The sequence below is a fragment of the Bidens hawaiensis genome, unplaced genomic scaffold, assembly GCF_021521415.1.
Source record: "Bidens hawaiensis isolate Kalapana, Puna unplaced genomic scaffold, B.hawaiensis_p1.1 tig00052854_1, whole genome shotgun sequence".
Taxonomy (NCBI): domain Eukaryota; kingdom Viridiplantae; phylum Streptophyta; class Magnoliopsida; order Asterales; family Asteraceae; genus Bidens; species Bidens hawaiensis.
This window is the reverse complement of record NW_027499497.1, coordinates 81986-96054: the sequence shown is the minus strand read 5'-3', so window position 1 is coordinate 96054 and position 14069 is coordinate 81986.

Here is a 14069-nt window from a genome sequence, read left to right as displayed (position 1 = left end):
GAAGAAACCATGAACGGCGACCAATGCGGGTGACGGATGTAACACCCTAACTTGACCTTTGGAAGTGTAACCAATAGTTGGTACATGTTTTGTAAATATATCAGAGTCGCGGGTTGTTTTAGCAGAAGATTTTGTTTATAATAAAAAAAACTTATTTTAAAAACTTCTCGGATAATAAATACCTGAGTATTTGTTTTAAAATTCTTATTTAATATGTTTACAATAGTTTAATAATTAAAAAATTAGTTATCTCCATATATCGAGCATCTAACTCCATTAGTGACTCTAATTCCTTGCTACCTGTGCTAAATCTGTTTCCTTGAAATATGGAGGGAAATACGTCAGCGATATGCAGATGAATCGTTGACTCTGAAAACGTTTAATAAATCTTTATCTGACAAGATAGTTTTATTGAGCAAACTCAACAGAAGCTTCTTTTATTTATGGGACTTTTAACACTACCATAAACACATAATTTAAGGGTTCTCCGAGCCACATAGTCCTTTCGAAGAACTAGTTATGCTTGCTAGCATGTGACCACGTAGCCTTGCTAGACAGATATGTTTGGATCCAGACACATGTGTACTCGATATGAGTTGCTTTTATTTTCTATCTTGTAAGTTCAGGATCATGTGATACCTTAAATCTTTCTATGTTAATGATCACGTAATCTCATATAAATATTTGACTGACTTTTTAAGATAAACAACCCATTTATCTTGTTGATTGATTATAAATGGTTTAACGTATTCACATGTGATTGTTTTTTCTGAATGATGTGGTTATCTCGTGTGAAAACCTTTGTGAATGAATGATGCTTAGCCTATAATAAAATAGGTTTACATAAATACCCGTACATTTCTTGATCCGGCTACAGACTGTTAGTTTGGTTTTGATATGCTACGTGTCTTCACTCTTCCTATTACGACTGTTAAAAACATTCCTCATAGTTGTCGTATGGCTTTTTCCCAAGCCTTAGTGGGTGCTCTGGGTAAGATGGCAGATATGCCAGAGTCTGTTGAGGCGTGGGTGAAACTGTTGTTGTTACCACGTTGCACCTTACGAGTTTTCAGACTTTCTAATCGTCAGCAACGCAGGTCTGGTAATAGAAAGTCTGAGCAATGCCGAATTATTCAACGGTCGCTATCCGCTTGGGGTGACCGTGACGGTTTCTTTGAGCTCCTTATATCGCTTTTTAATCAACCCCTAGGAGATGCCCCGGGTGGTGATGCATTTGTACCCGAGTCTGACAACGCCGGGTTGGGCGCCAATGTTAAACAATGTTTGCGAAAAGTTGCGGACGCGCATTTCACTGCTGCGGTCAAGGTATTATGCTCATCAGGGGTTGCACCTTTCGGTAAGGATACTTTGAACGCTTTGTTGTCTAAGCATCCCATCATGGCACCTCCAATTATGCCTGCTTCCTTGCTTTCTGAGTCTCCCCTTGTCGTGGACGTTGATAGTGTGCTTGGGTGCATTAAGTCTTTCCCTAAAGGGACTTCGTGTGGGCGGGACGGTTTGCGAGCCCAACACATTTTAGATGCATTGTGCGGAGAGGGTCTTCGATTGCGGATTGTTTGCTCAAGGCTATCTCTGCGGTGGTTAATTTATTTTTGGGGGGAAGGTGTCCTAAGGTATTGGCAGAGTTTGTTGCGTCTGCCCCACTTACGCCGTTGCTTAAACCGGACAATGGGATTAGACCTATTGCCGTTGGGGCCATTTGGAGGCGGTTGGTCTCTAAGGTGGCTATGAGGGGTGTCGGGAAGGAGATGGCTAAATACCTCGGTCACTTTCAATTTGGGGTGGGAATCCCCAGTGGGGCAGAGGCCGTGCTTCATAGCGCGAACAGGTTTCTAAATCAGTTTCATTCGGATGGGTCATTGGCTATGCTTACTGTTGATTTCTCCAATGCCTTCAACTTAGTAGATAGGACGACCCTTCTACATGAGGTCCGGAGTCGATGTCCTTCCATTTCTCTTTGGGTGGATTTTTGTAACAATTCCGGCAAATTCAGGTATACCCTAGCCGGAATATACTATTTACGTGTTATTTAATATTGAATATATGAATTATAATGTGATTATACGAGTATATAAGATTCTCAGTACGAATTATACTCAAATGTACAACTAGTCGTATCGGAATTACGATTAATCGATGAACGGTTATTGAAACCCGAACGAATCGGGAATTACATTATAGACGAAATATATAATGTTTAGTGATGTTTACGAAGTATTAAAGCTTCAGGATAAGTGAATTATAGCACAGAAAAAGGATCTCGATTTATTAGTACGTCGGTACGATAAACGAAACCTTTAACATCGAACCAAGCAAGAGACGATCGATCAAGCCGAAAAAGATGCACAATTACCGACAATATGATATGTTAAGTCAATAAATCTCATGGTTTAAGTTTTTAAAGTTTTTAAATCGGTTTTATATAAATTTAAATTTTAAGCCGAAAAACGACCGTTTTGGCCTCGTTTTAAGCCGAATTAAACGTTTAACCGAAAAACGAACTGAACCAGATTATCCACAACATTATCCGGATTACACAATCCAAGTTTGTGGCCAAGAATGAAGATGTGGGTCCCACCCCACACCCTAACTTGGACCGATCGGTCCTATGCACACACATACACATTTCATTTTATTTTTCTAACTCTCCAACTCCAAAACCCTTTCAACCCTTTACACATTCATCCAAAACCCTTGATTTCTAACAAGAATTGTAAGGTAAAAACACGGTTATAATGTTTGATTCATAGTTTTGATTCCATAATCTTGAGAAAATGAGGTTTCAAATGAAAAATGGGTGAAAACCCGAGATGAAACCGATTCTTGGAGGATCAAGTGATGTATACAAGTTATACAAAGGATCTTGGTCCAAGAAAGTAGTTAAAAGAGTCAAAAACGAATTATTACGGTCAAAATCTTTGTTTTGATGTTTTAATCGAAACCATGAAAGAAATGGCTTGATTGTGGGTATAACTTGCTTGGTGTGGTGTTGTTGTGCTTGTAGGTGTTGTATCTAGTGGCTAGCAAAGGCTAGAAACCAAGATCTTTGTGATCTAACGCTAGAAACACAAGGTAGTTCGGTTTTTCGTATGGTTTATGTGATTTGGACAGATTGTGGTAGACTTAGAGTTGGGTCACGAAATTTTACATAGATGATCTACACATGAAAATATGAGATCTGTGAATTTTTGGTAATTTTTGGATAAAGGATGAATATTTGGTGAATTTAATGCTCGGTTTTGGCCAAAAATGATGAAAAATAGCTAAACATCATGAAAAATTCTGGGAACCTTAAGATAAGCTTTTTATAACATATAAAAGTCACACACAAAATTTCAGGTTCATTGGAGAAGTCTAAGTAGGCTTTTCGGTAAAACGAGTTCTAGGGATTTCTAGCTCGTTTTTGGTAAAAATTGCATGAAAAATGAGTTTTTAGTTCTGGAATAATTACAGGGAACTATTTGGGTAACAGGGGTCATCCCAGAAAAATTTGGGATTTTTCGCAGGTCGTTTGGTATTTTCGACATATTTGGTGTTTAAATGACGTTTAAAAATGGTTAAATAAATTTTAGATATAAAAATTTATTCTGGAAAAATTTTATAAAATTCCTTACTGTCAAAATATGGTTTGTACAAAATTTCAAGATCCGAGACTAAACGGATATTTATTTTTGCTAAATGGAACTTAAAAACAAACTTTTAAAGCTTAAAACTTGTAAACCGGCAAAGTTCGCCTAAGCGAGCTGACTGGTGCATAAAAACCTTAAAAATGGACTATTTTCATGAAACTAAGTTAATCAAGTAAAAATAAATCATCCGAAAATAATTCGGATGATTTGGGTAATTTCACCCGACTTAACCGTTTCCGGTGTATTAGAGGCGGAAACGGGCCCCGCGGCCAAACGGGGTGTCTAACCGAGCTCTAATTTCACCACTTTAATTAAAATATCAATAACAACTATTTTCGGGTCGTATGTGGCCAAACTCATCTTTTGAAAAACATAAAGACGAATAACCGTGCTAGGCACGCAAAACGAGAACACAAACTAATGGTAGTTTTGACTAAGGAACTCTAAGTGATATCACAATCTAAGTCCTGAGAAGTGTATCGGGTTTAACATGGTCCCCGGATCGTGTACGGTACTGGGTTAACAGTGTCCCGGACGTACCGGTTAACACGAATTTAAGTTATATTGATAGAAATTGTGTAGTAACGATTTGGGGATCGTATTACAGATCTGTACCAGTAGCCGTGCACCGTAGTACATCTTTGCTCACAAGAAGGTGAGTTTTCACGAGCCCCTTTTACTGAACTGTTTTAAATATTTTCCCGGGGCGGAAAGCATGTTTTTTATCAAAGTGTTTAAGTACATGCTGATCGCATGGAAATGAACGTATTTATATAATGTTTATTGTACGGGAATCGTACGGTAATGAATTAATATGGTAATTGTCTGAGTTGCTAACAGTGTAAGGCCCGAAACAGTGTTCTGGGGTAACCGAGTTCCCAGAGGTTATTAAAAGTGTTCTGGGGTAACCAAGTTCCCAGAGGTTATTAAATGTGTTTCTGGGGTAACAGAGTTCCCAGAGGTTATTAAATGTGTTTCTGGGGTAACAGAGTTCCCAGAGGTTATTGGAAGTATTCTGGGGTAACAGAGTTCCCGGAGGTTAATCGATATGTTTTGGGATTAACAGAGTTCTCACTTGTGGGCTCAGCATAATTACATCGCTTATTTATGATTATTATAATGATTTGTTATGGTTTATTTAAATTAGTGAAACTCACCAACTATTCGTAGTTGACCCGTTTTCTTTACATGCTTTCTAAGTACACTCAAATTGGAATGAGTGATATGTGTTCGATGCTGTGTGCTATTTTGTGGAAGTCTAGAGATCTATATTTTGCATTAAATATGTTAATGTACTATCGGTAACACTTATGTGATAACGCTTAGATGGTTATGAAATTCAGAACAATGTAATATGTTTAAATTAATGTAGTGGTGTTTTCTTTATAAACAATGCTGTTGATATCAGATGTGTCTGTTGCATCCCGTGTACGTTTCCGCTGCGGTTACGGGGTGTTACAATTTTTTATATGGGCAGTCGGCTAGGTTATATGTGGGTGATACTTTCATTAAATCCACCACTAGGGTTCAACAGGGGGACCCTCTTGGGCCTCTCCTTTTTGCCTTAGCTTTGCACCCACTTGTTCACCAAATCAGAGATCGGTGCAAGCTTCTTTTTCATGCTTGGTACTTGGATGATGGCACGATTATCGGGGATGCTAGAGAGGTAGCCAAAGCATTAGATATTATCATGTCTGAGGGGCCTCGTTTGGGTCTTGAATTAAACGTTAAGAAAACAGATTTATTTTGGCCAACATGCAATGGGGTGAAGGCACATGAGGGGTTGTTCCCTTGCGGGATTGGAAGGCCGGTGCTTGGCGTGAAACTCCTTGGTGGTGCTGTAAGCCAGGATGCGGGGTTTATCAGCAGTTTGGCTATGAAAAGGGCATCTAGCGCTATGGAACTGATGAGCTTTCTCCCAAGACTTCGGGATCCTCAATGCGAGCTTCTTTTTCTTCGCTCATGTATGGGAGTCGCCAAGCTTTTGTTCGGTTTGATAACGTGCCAACCTATGTATGTGGGAGAAGTTGTTTCTATATTTGACAATGGTCTTCGAAGGGCGATTGAGGACATTGTGGTTTGTGGAGGTCCGTTCTTTGGGGATCTCCAATGGAGGTTGGCATCACTTCCGACCCGTTATGGGGGGTTGGGTCTCTGTTCGGCCGAGGATGTATCTACATATGCTTTTGTGGCTTCGGGAGCACAGTCGTGGTGTTTGCAAGACCATATTCTTCGGGGTTGTGATATTTATGGGTTGGACTCTGATTATGGGTGTGCGATTGATCGTTTACGTACTTCACTTCCAGATTTTGATCTTAGCGGGTTCTCTAATAAGGACACCGCCCCCCCTAAAGCCCAACATGTTGTGGCGAGTGCCTTATTTAGTGGAATCGTCAAGAGTTTAGAAGTGAAGTTTGATCTATCCCCTCGCCAAAAGGCGGTGTTTGAATGCCTTCGGGCTCCTCGGGCTCAGGATTTTCTAACGGCCATCCACATTGAAGGATTAGGCTAACGTATGTCGGGTTTGGAGTATCGGGCTATCCTTAAGTACCGGTTAATGATCCCTATGTTCCCGACGGATGAACCTTGCCCAATTTGTCGCAAGGTCTGTTTGGATTCTTTTGGTGACCATGCGGTGCATTGCAAAGAATTGTCTGGCTTTAAATACAGACATCATCTGGTTAGGGATGTTCTGTGTGATGTTCTTAAACGGGCAGGGATTTCTGCTAAAAAGGACGCCTCTATTAACTTTCTCACGGATCCTCTTGAAGGGAGGTCTACTTTACGACCAGCTGATATTCTTGTGTTCGGGTGGGCAGGGGGGAAACACGCCTGTGTGGATCTTACAGGAGTGTCTCCTCTTGTTGGGCTCAGGGACCGTGGGTTTTTTGTGGGTCAGGCTGCGTTGAAGGCTGAATCGAGCAAAGTTGTTAAACACGAGAAAGCTTGTTTAGATAATCAACATGTCTTTCTACCATTTGCCTTTGATACATTTTGTTTTCTGGCTCCAGAGGCTGTGAAATTTTTGAGTAGGGTTCAGCGCGTCGTACACGGAACCTCTTCAGCTTCTAGGTCCCAAAGCTTCGTTTTTAGCAGGATTGGCTTTGCTATTCAAAAGGGGGTTGCGACGCAGCTTGTTGCCCGTTTGCCTGCCACTTTATTGTAATCGTTTTATAGTAAATTATATAAAATAAAAAAAAGTAACACATTAAGTTTCTTCTTCAAGAAGAAACATCAATTTGACTATAACCCTTGTATGTAAAATCTTACGTTTCTTAGTAATGAAGAAACATATTTTGACTACACCCCTTGCATATAAAACATTATGTTTCTTAGACGTGAAGAAACTATATATTTAACAACCACTTGTATATAAATTTCTATGTTTCTTAATTCTAAAAAAACATTATTTTAACTATAACCTTTGTATATGTAAAGCTTAAATTTGATCAAGGTTCCGCCTATACCCCCACTAGGGTTTAAGCCATATAATAAAATAATAATTTAAACGAAACCCCGACCTTACATGGGTATTTGGATTCAAACACCTAATCTTGTATAAGAAGCAATTCTACTCTACGTCGCGTATTAGAGCTTAAACCATTGAAACCTCGGGGCTTGGCATACACTATGAGGCTTGGCATGCTTCTTGTGACAAAGTGTATGTGTGAGAAAGTGTGCTTGGTGTGAGATGGGAGTGAACCGTGAGCCCCCCTTTATAACCATTTTTGAGTTCCTTTGCGTAGCACGAAGGAGAAACAATCAGGTCGTTCGTGTAGCGCGACCGCTTAAATTTGTCGATGGGAGTGAGCCGTGAACCTCCCTTTTATAGCCATTTTTGAGTTCCTTCACGTAGCACGAAGGAGAAAGAATCAGGTCGTTTGCGTAGCGCGGCAGCTTCAATTTGTCGAGTCATCTCTAGGTTGTAACATGGTCTGACACGTGAAGCCACGTGTCCACACGTGTCACATGACCGTGATGGCCACTTCGCATAGCACAAAGAGAATGTAGGTGGGGTCTTCGCGTAGCGCGTCACTACCCATTTTTAGGATTTGAATTTTGTCCTACACGTATCGCGAAGACTTTATACATGATCCTTCGCGAAGCGTGACGGGTCAACATTTTTAAAATTTTCATTTTTATTCCCTCAATTTCCAAAAATACTACGCCATCAAAGCGCCACATTACGTCCATCACCCAAGCCCGTGCATGTCGGGTGCTTCGCACCCTCACTAAGACCTTTGAGTGTGTATTTCCACATAAGACTATTATCATATGAACTCATCTCCTTATAAGGAGCTTACAATTTTGTAATTTATCAATGTGAGAGGAAATTCTCTTTCTTATTTATACCCAAAATGACTCAACTTTATTTCTTCATTCAGTGTGGGATGAACTTATTTTTCTAATTGCTTAACTTCTCCATCATATCTTGAAATTATTTTTGGTCCTTCAACTTTCAAAGTTGACATCTTTGGCCAAAAATTAACATGGGATTTTTTGGGATGTTACAACGGAAGTGATTATATAGACACCTAAACATCAGGTGAACCTTGGCGAAGAGAGAGAGACCCAAAGTTACCAAGGCACGTGTAACCATAGATTGAGACAGAGGTGTTGGAAAACCATGAGTCATCAAAGCACACATCACAAAGAGGTTCACTAATTTCATGAATTATAACTTTTGTGTGACGGACACAATTTAGTTTTTAATATGTATATATAATTAATAATGTTTGCGTTTCCCGATGTGTGGGCATTTGTTTAAAACAATTATGTATTTGCTATTATTCGGAATGAAATAAATATATTCACTTTAATAGTGTTACGAGCTTATAAACAATCTTTAACGTACCGTCCCGATATATAATCCACCCGAGGTCGGGGTGTTACAGCCAATAACTCCCAACTCATTAGCCATGAAACATATATTGAGGTATATACGTGGTACAATAAGTTATGGTGTAACTGACGAGGAGGTAACTTGTTACGAAGTGAGTTCATACTCGCAACATTAATGTGGATAACAAATGGGTTGCAACATGGTTTGACACGTGATGCCACGTGTCCCCACGTGTCACATGACCGTGATGGCCACTTCGCGTAGCGCAAAGAGAATGTAGGCGGGGTATTTGCGTAGCGCGTCACTGCCCATTTTTAGGATTTGAATTTTGTCCTACACGCATCGCGAAGACTTTATACCTGATCCTTTGCGTAGCGTGACGGGTCAACATTTTTAAAATTTTCATTGATATTCTCTCAATTTCCAAAAATACTACGTCATCAAAGCGCCACATTACGTCAATCGCCCAAGCCCGTGCACGTTGGGTGCTTCGCACCCTCGCTAAGACCTTAGAGTGTGTATTTCCACATTAGAATATTATCATATGAACTCATCTCCTTATAAGGTGCTTACAATTTTGTAATTTATCAATCTGAGAGGAAATTCTCTTTCTTATTTATACCCAAAATGACTCAACTTTATTTCTTCTTTCAATGTGAGATGAACTTATTTTTCTTATCGCCTAACTTATCCATCATATCTTGAAAATATTTTTGTCCTTCAACTTTCAAAGTTGACATCTTTGGCCGAAAATTAACATGGGATTTTTTGGAATATATCAATGGAAGTGATTATAGAGACACCTAAATAGCAAATGAACCTTGGCGTAGAGAGAGAGAGACCTAAAGTTACCAAAGCACGTGTAACCATAGATTGAGAAAGGGGCGTTGGAAAACCATGAGTCAGCAAAGCACGTATCACAAAGAGGTTCACTAATCTCATGAATTGTAACTTTTGTGTGACTGACACAATTTAGTTTTTAATATATATATATATAATCAATAATGTTTGTGTTTCCCGATGTGTGGGCATTTGTTTAAAACAATTGTGTATTTGCTATTATTCGGAATGAAATAAATATATTGTCACTTTAATAGTGTTACGAGCTTATAAAAATATTTTAACGTACCGTCCCGACATATAATCCGCCCGAGGTCGGGGTGTTACAGCCAATAATTCCCAACTCATTACCCATGAAACATATATTGATGTATATACGTGGTACACTAAATTATGGCGTAACTGACGAGGAGGTAACTTGTTACGAAGTGAGTTCATACTCGCAACATTGATGTGGATGACAAACGGGTTGCAACATGGTCTGACACGTAATGCCACGTGTCCATACGTGTCACATGACTGTGATGGCCACTTCGCGTAGCGCAAAGAGAATGTAGGTGGGGCCTTCGCGTAGCGCGTCACTGTCTATTTTTAGGATTTGAATTTTGTCCTTCACGTATCGCAAAGATTTTATACCTGATCCTTCGCGAAGCGTGACGGGTCAACATTTTTAAAATTTTCATTTTTATTCCCTCAATTTCCAAAAATACAACGCCATCAAAGCGTCACATTACATTCATCGTCCAATCCCGTGCACGTCGGGTGCTACGCACCCTCTCTAAGACCTTTGAGTGTGTATTTCCACATAAGAATATTATCATATGAGCTCATCTCCTTATAAGGAGCTTACAATTTTGTAATTTATCAATTTCTTATTTATACCCAAAATGACTCAACTTTATTTCTTCATTCAATGTGGGATGAACTTATTTTTCTTATTGCTTAACTTCTCCATCATATCTTGAAATTATTTTTGGTCCTTAAACTTTCAAAGTTGACATCTTTGGCCAAAAATTAACATGGAATTTTTTTGGATGTTACAACGGAAGTGATTATAGAGACACCTAAACAGCAGGTGAACCTTGGTGAAGAGAGAGAGAGAGACCCAAAGTTACCAATGCACGTGTAACCATAGATTGAGATAGAGGCGTTGGAAAACCATGAGTCACTAAAGCACGCGTCACAAAGAGGTTCACTAATTTCATGAATTGTAACTTTTGTATGACTAACACAATTTAGTTTTTAATATATATATATATATATATATATATATATATATATATATATATAATTAATAATGTTTGCGTTTCCCGATGTGTGGGCATTTTTTTAAAACAATTGTGTATTTGCTATTATTCAGAATGAAATAAATATATTCACTTTAATAGTGTTACGAGCTTATAAACAATCTTTAATGTACTGTCCCGATATATAATCCGCCCGAAGTCGGGGTGTCACAGCCAATAACTCCCAACTCATTAGCCATATATTGAGGTATATACGTGGTACAATAAGTTATGGTGTAACTTACGAGGAGGTAACTTGTTACGAAGTAAGTTCATACTCGCAACATTAATGTGGATGACAAACGGGTTGCAACATGGTTTGACACGTGATGTCACGTGTCCACGTGTCACATGACTGTGATGGCCACTTCGCGTAGCGCAAAGAGATTGTAGGCGGGGTCTTTGCGTAGTGCGTCACTGCCCATTTTTAGGATTTGAATTTTGTCCTTCACGCATTGCGAAGATTTTATACCTGATCCTTAGCGTAGCATGACGGGTCAACATTTTTAAAATTTTCATTTTTATTCCCTCAATTTCCAAAAATACTACGACATCAAAGCGCCACATTACGTCATCGCCCTAGCCCGTGCACGTCGGGTGCTTCGCACCCTCGCTAAGACCTTTGAGTGTATATTTCCACATAAGAGTATTATCATATGAACTCATCTCCTTATAAGGAGCTTACAATTTTGTAATTTATCAATTTCTTATTTATACCCAAAATGACTCAACTTTATTTCTTCATTCAGTGTGGGATGAACTTATTTTTCTTATTGCTTAACTTCTCCATCATATCTTGAAATTATTTTTGGTCCTTCAACTTTCAAAGTTGACATCTTTGGCCAAAAATTAACATGGGATTTTTTGGCATGTTACAACAGAAGTGATTATAGAGACACCTAAACAGCAGGTGAACCTTGGCGAAGAGAGAGAGGCCCTAAGTTACCAAAGCACGTGTAACCATAGATTGAGACAAAGGCGTTGGAAAACCATGAGTCAACAAAGCACGCATCACAAAGGGGTTCACTAATTTCATGAATTGTAACTTTTGTGTAACGGACACAATTTAGTTTTTAATATATATATATATAATTAATAATGTTTGCGTTTCCCGATTTGTGGGCATTTGTTTAAAACAATTGTGTATTTGCTATTATTCAGAATGAAATAAATATATTGTCACTTTAATAGTGTTACAAGCTTATAAACAATCTTTAACGTACCGTCCCAACATATAATCCGCCCGAGGTCGGGGTGTTACAGCCAATAACGCCCAACTAATTAGCCATGAAACATATATTGAGGTATATACGTGGTACACTAAGTTATGGTGTAATTGACGAGGAGGTAACTTGTTACGAAGTGAGTTCATACTCGCAACATTGATGTGGATGACAAACGGGGAACCATGGGTCACGTTCTTTTATCTGGGCGATGCACCTATCTCGTGTTGTTCACAAAAGTAGATAATTTTGGTACTCTCTTCATGTGAAGTTGAGTACCTGGCTGCCGCCGTAACTGTGTTTCAAGTTGTTTGGCCTTGAGAATTGTTGAACGAGATAACTGAAAAGCCGATAGAAAGGTACTTAAAAGTGCAAAATACATTAGCGATATCGCTCATGAAGAATATTTTGTTTCATAGCTGAAACTCAAATACTTTAGATCCCAGTATCACTTTATTCAAGAATGTGTTGAAAGATATGAGGTGGAAGTCAAACATATATGTGGCTAAGAGCAACGAACTGACATGTTAACGCAAGCTATTTCAAAAATCAAGTTTAAGGAACTGCATGAAGTGCTCGGGGTTAAGGACTTAACTAATTCGGTTAAGGAAAATAGGAGGCGGTTGCTGGCTAATCATCGAACTTGGGCTACAAGTAAGAAACCGAAACTTGTTGTACAAGATAAAAATGGTTAATATAAACAAATATTTCCACACACGCATTAGGTAGACTTGTAGACTGTGTTATGCACATTACATGTTTGAAAGCCACGCGTGTAGCGACAATAAGTCAATCGGTATTATTTAATCCGTTACGATAAAGTTTTGTGCAAAGTTGAAAGCCAAAAACTTTTGTGGCGAAAGTTAAAAGCGTAGAATTTTTGCAGTCAAAGTTAAAAGAAAACAGATTGTTTTTGGGCTCACATTTTAAAGCTAGAAGTATTGTGACGAAAGTTGAAAGAGCAAAAGTTTCATTATAAAAGTTTATAAGAAAAAAATAGGGATAACTCCATAGAATAATAACTAAGTTTCAACTTTGTTTCAATTAGGTCACTCATTTTTTTTCTTGTTCCAATTAGGTCACTTAACTTCAAATGATGTTCTAATCCTAGGTTTTTTTACCTATTTAAACAGGTGATATGTTGACATGTCATTTTTGTTTCCTTTTTTCTTTAATTATTTTATGTTTGATGCTAATGTGACAAATAACCATAAGGTTTTATAATTAATAATAAAGATTGTGTTTTGATAGTCGTTCACCCTCCGCACCAACTCCGGGCTCCGGCTACCATCTCCGACAACTCCGGCCAGCCCTTTTATTCTCGGGTTTTGTAAAAGGTCCGTGCTCTAACCCTTCAAGATGTCAATCCGTGTAACAGATTGACGTGGGGGAAGAAAGTTTGGCGCTTTCGGGATCTAGGGTTCCAACACTGTAACTCAAATCTTTTTCAAAACCCCAATCTATTCTTTATAAACATGATATATTTTACATAGTTTCTTAAACAAATGGCACCAAGTTGGAAGCAAGCTAACGGCGGTGGTCGGAGCACAGTGGTGTTCTTGGTAGAGTACAATAGTATGCATAGAGAGAGTATAAGTGTGGTGGGGCTAAGATGATTGTGACTACAATGGATTGAAATTAGACTGGTACGGGTCATCGGAGGGGACGGTTTGGTTGCCGGAGAGAATGATATGGGTTTGGGTTATGGTATACAGAGAGCTGTGTGATAAGAGGAGAAGAATAAAATTTTAATTTTTGTTTATTTAATTTTCTTAAAAGAGGGACAAATTACACATAAGCATTTAACATAAAAGAAAAAATAAACAAAAATGACATGTCAATATATTACCTTTTAAACAGGTAAAAAACCTGGGATTAGAACATCATTTGAAGTTAAGTGACCTAATTGAAATAAGAAAAAGAATGAGTGATCTAATTTGAACAAAGTTGAAACTTGGTTACTATTCTATGAAATTATCCCCAAAAAATAAATATATTAAACTAAAGTCGATAAGTCAAAAAGTCAATATGTGAAACTATTATGATAAAACTTATAATTAAAACTTTATAAGTCGAATAATAATAATAATAGTTACACTTATATCTATCTAGTTGGTTATCCCACTTGTAGCATTGTGGTAGAGAGGTTTGGGTTTTGAGTGAATATTGGTAATGAATGATTTGAGCTAGGTCTTGTAAGGTTGTCAGTTTGGATGCCGAGCCCATT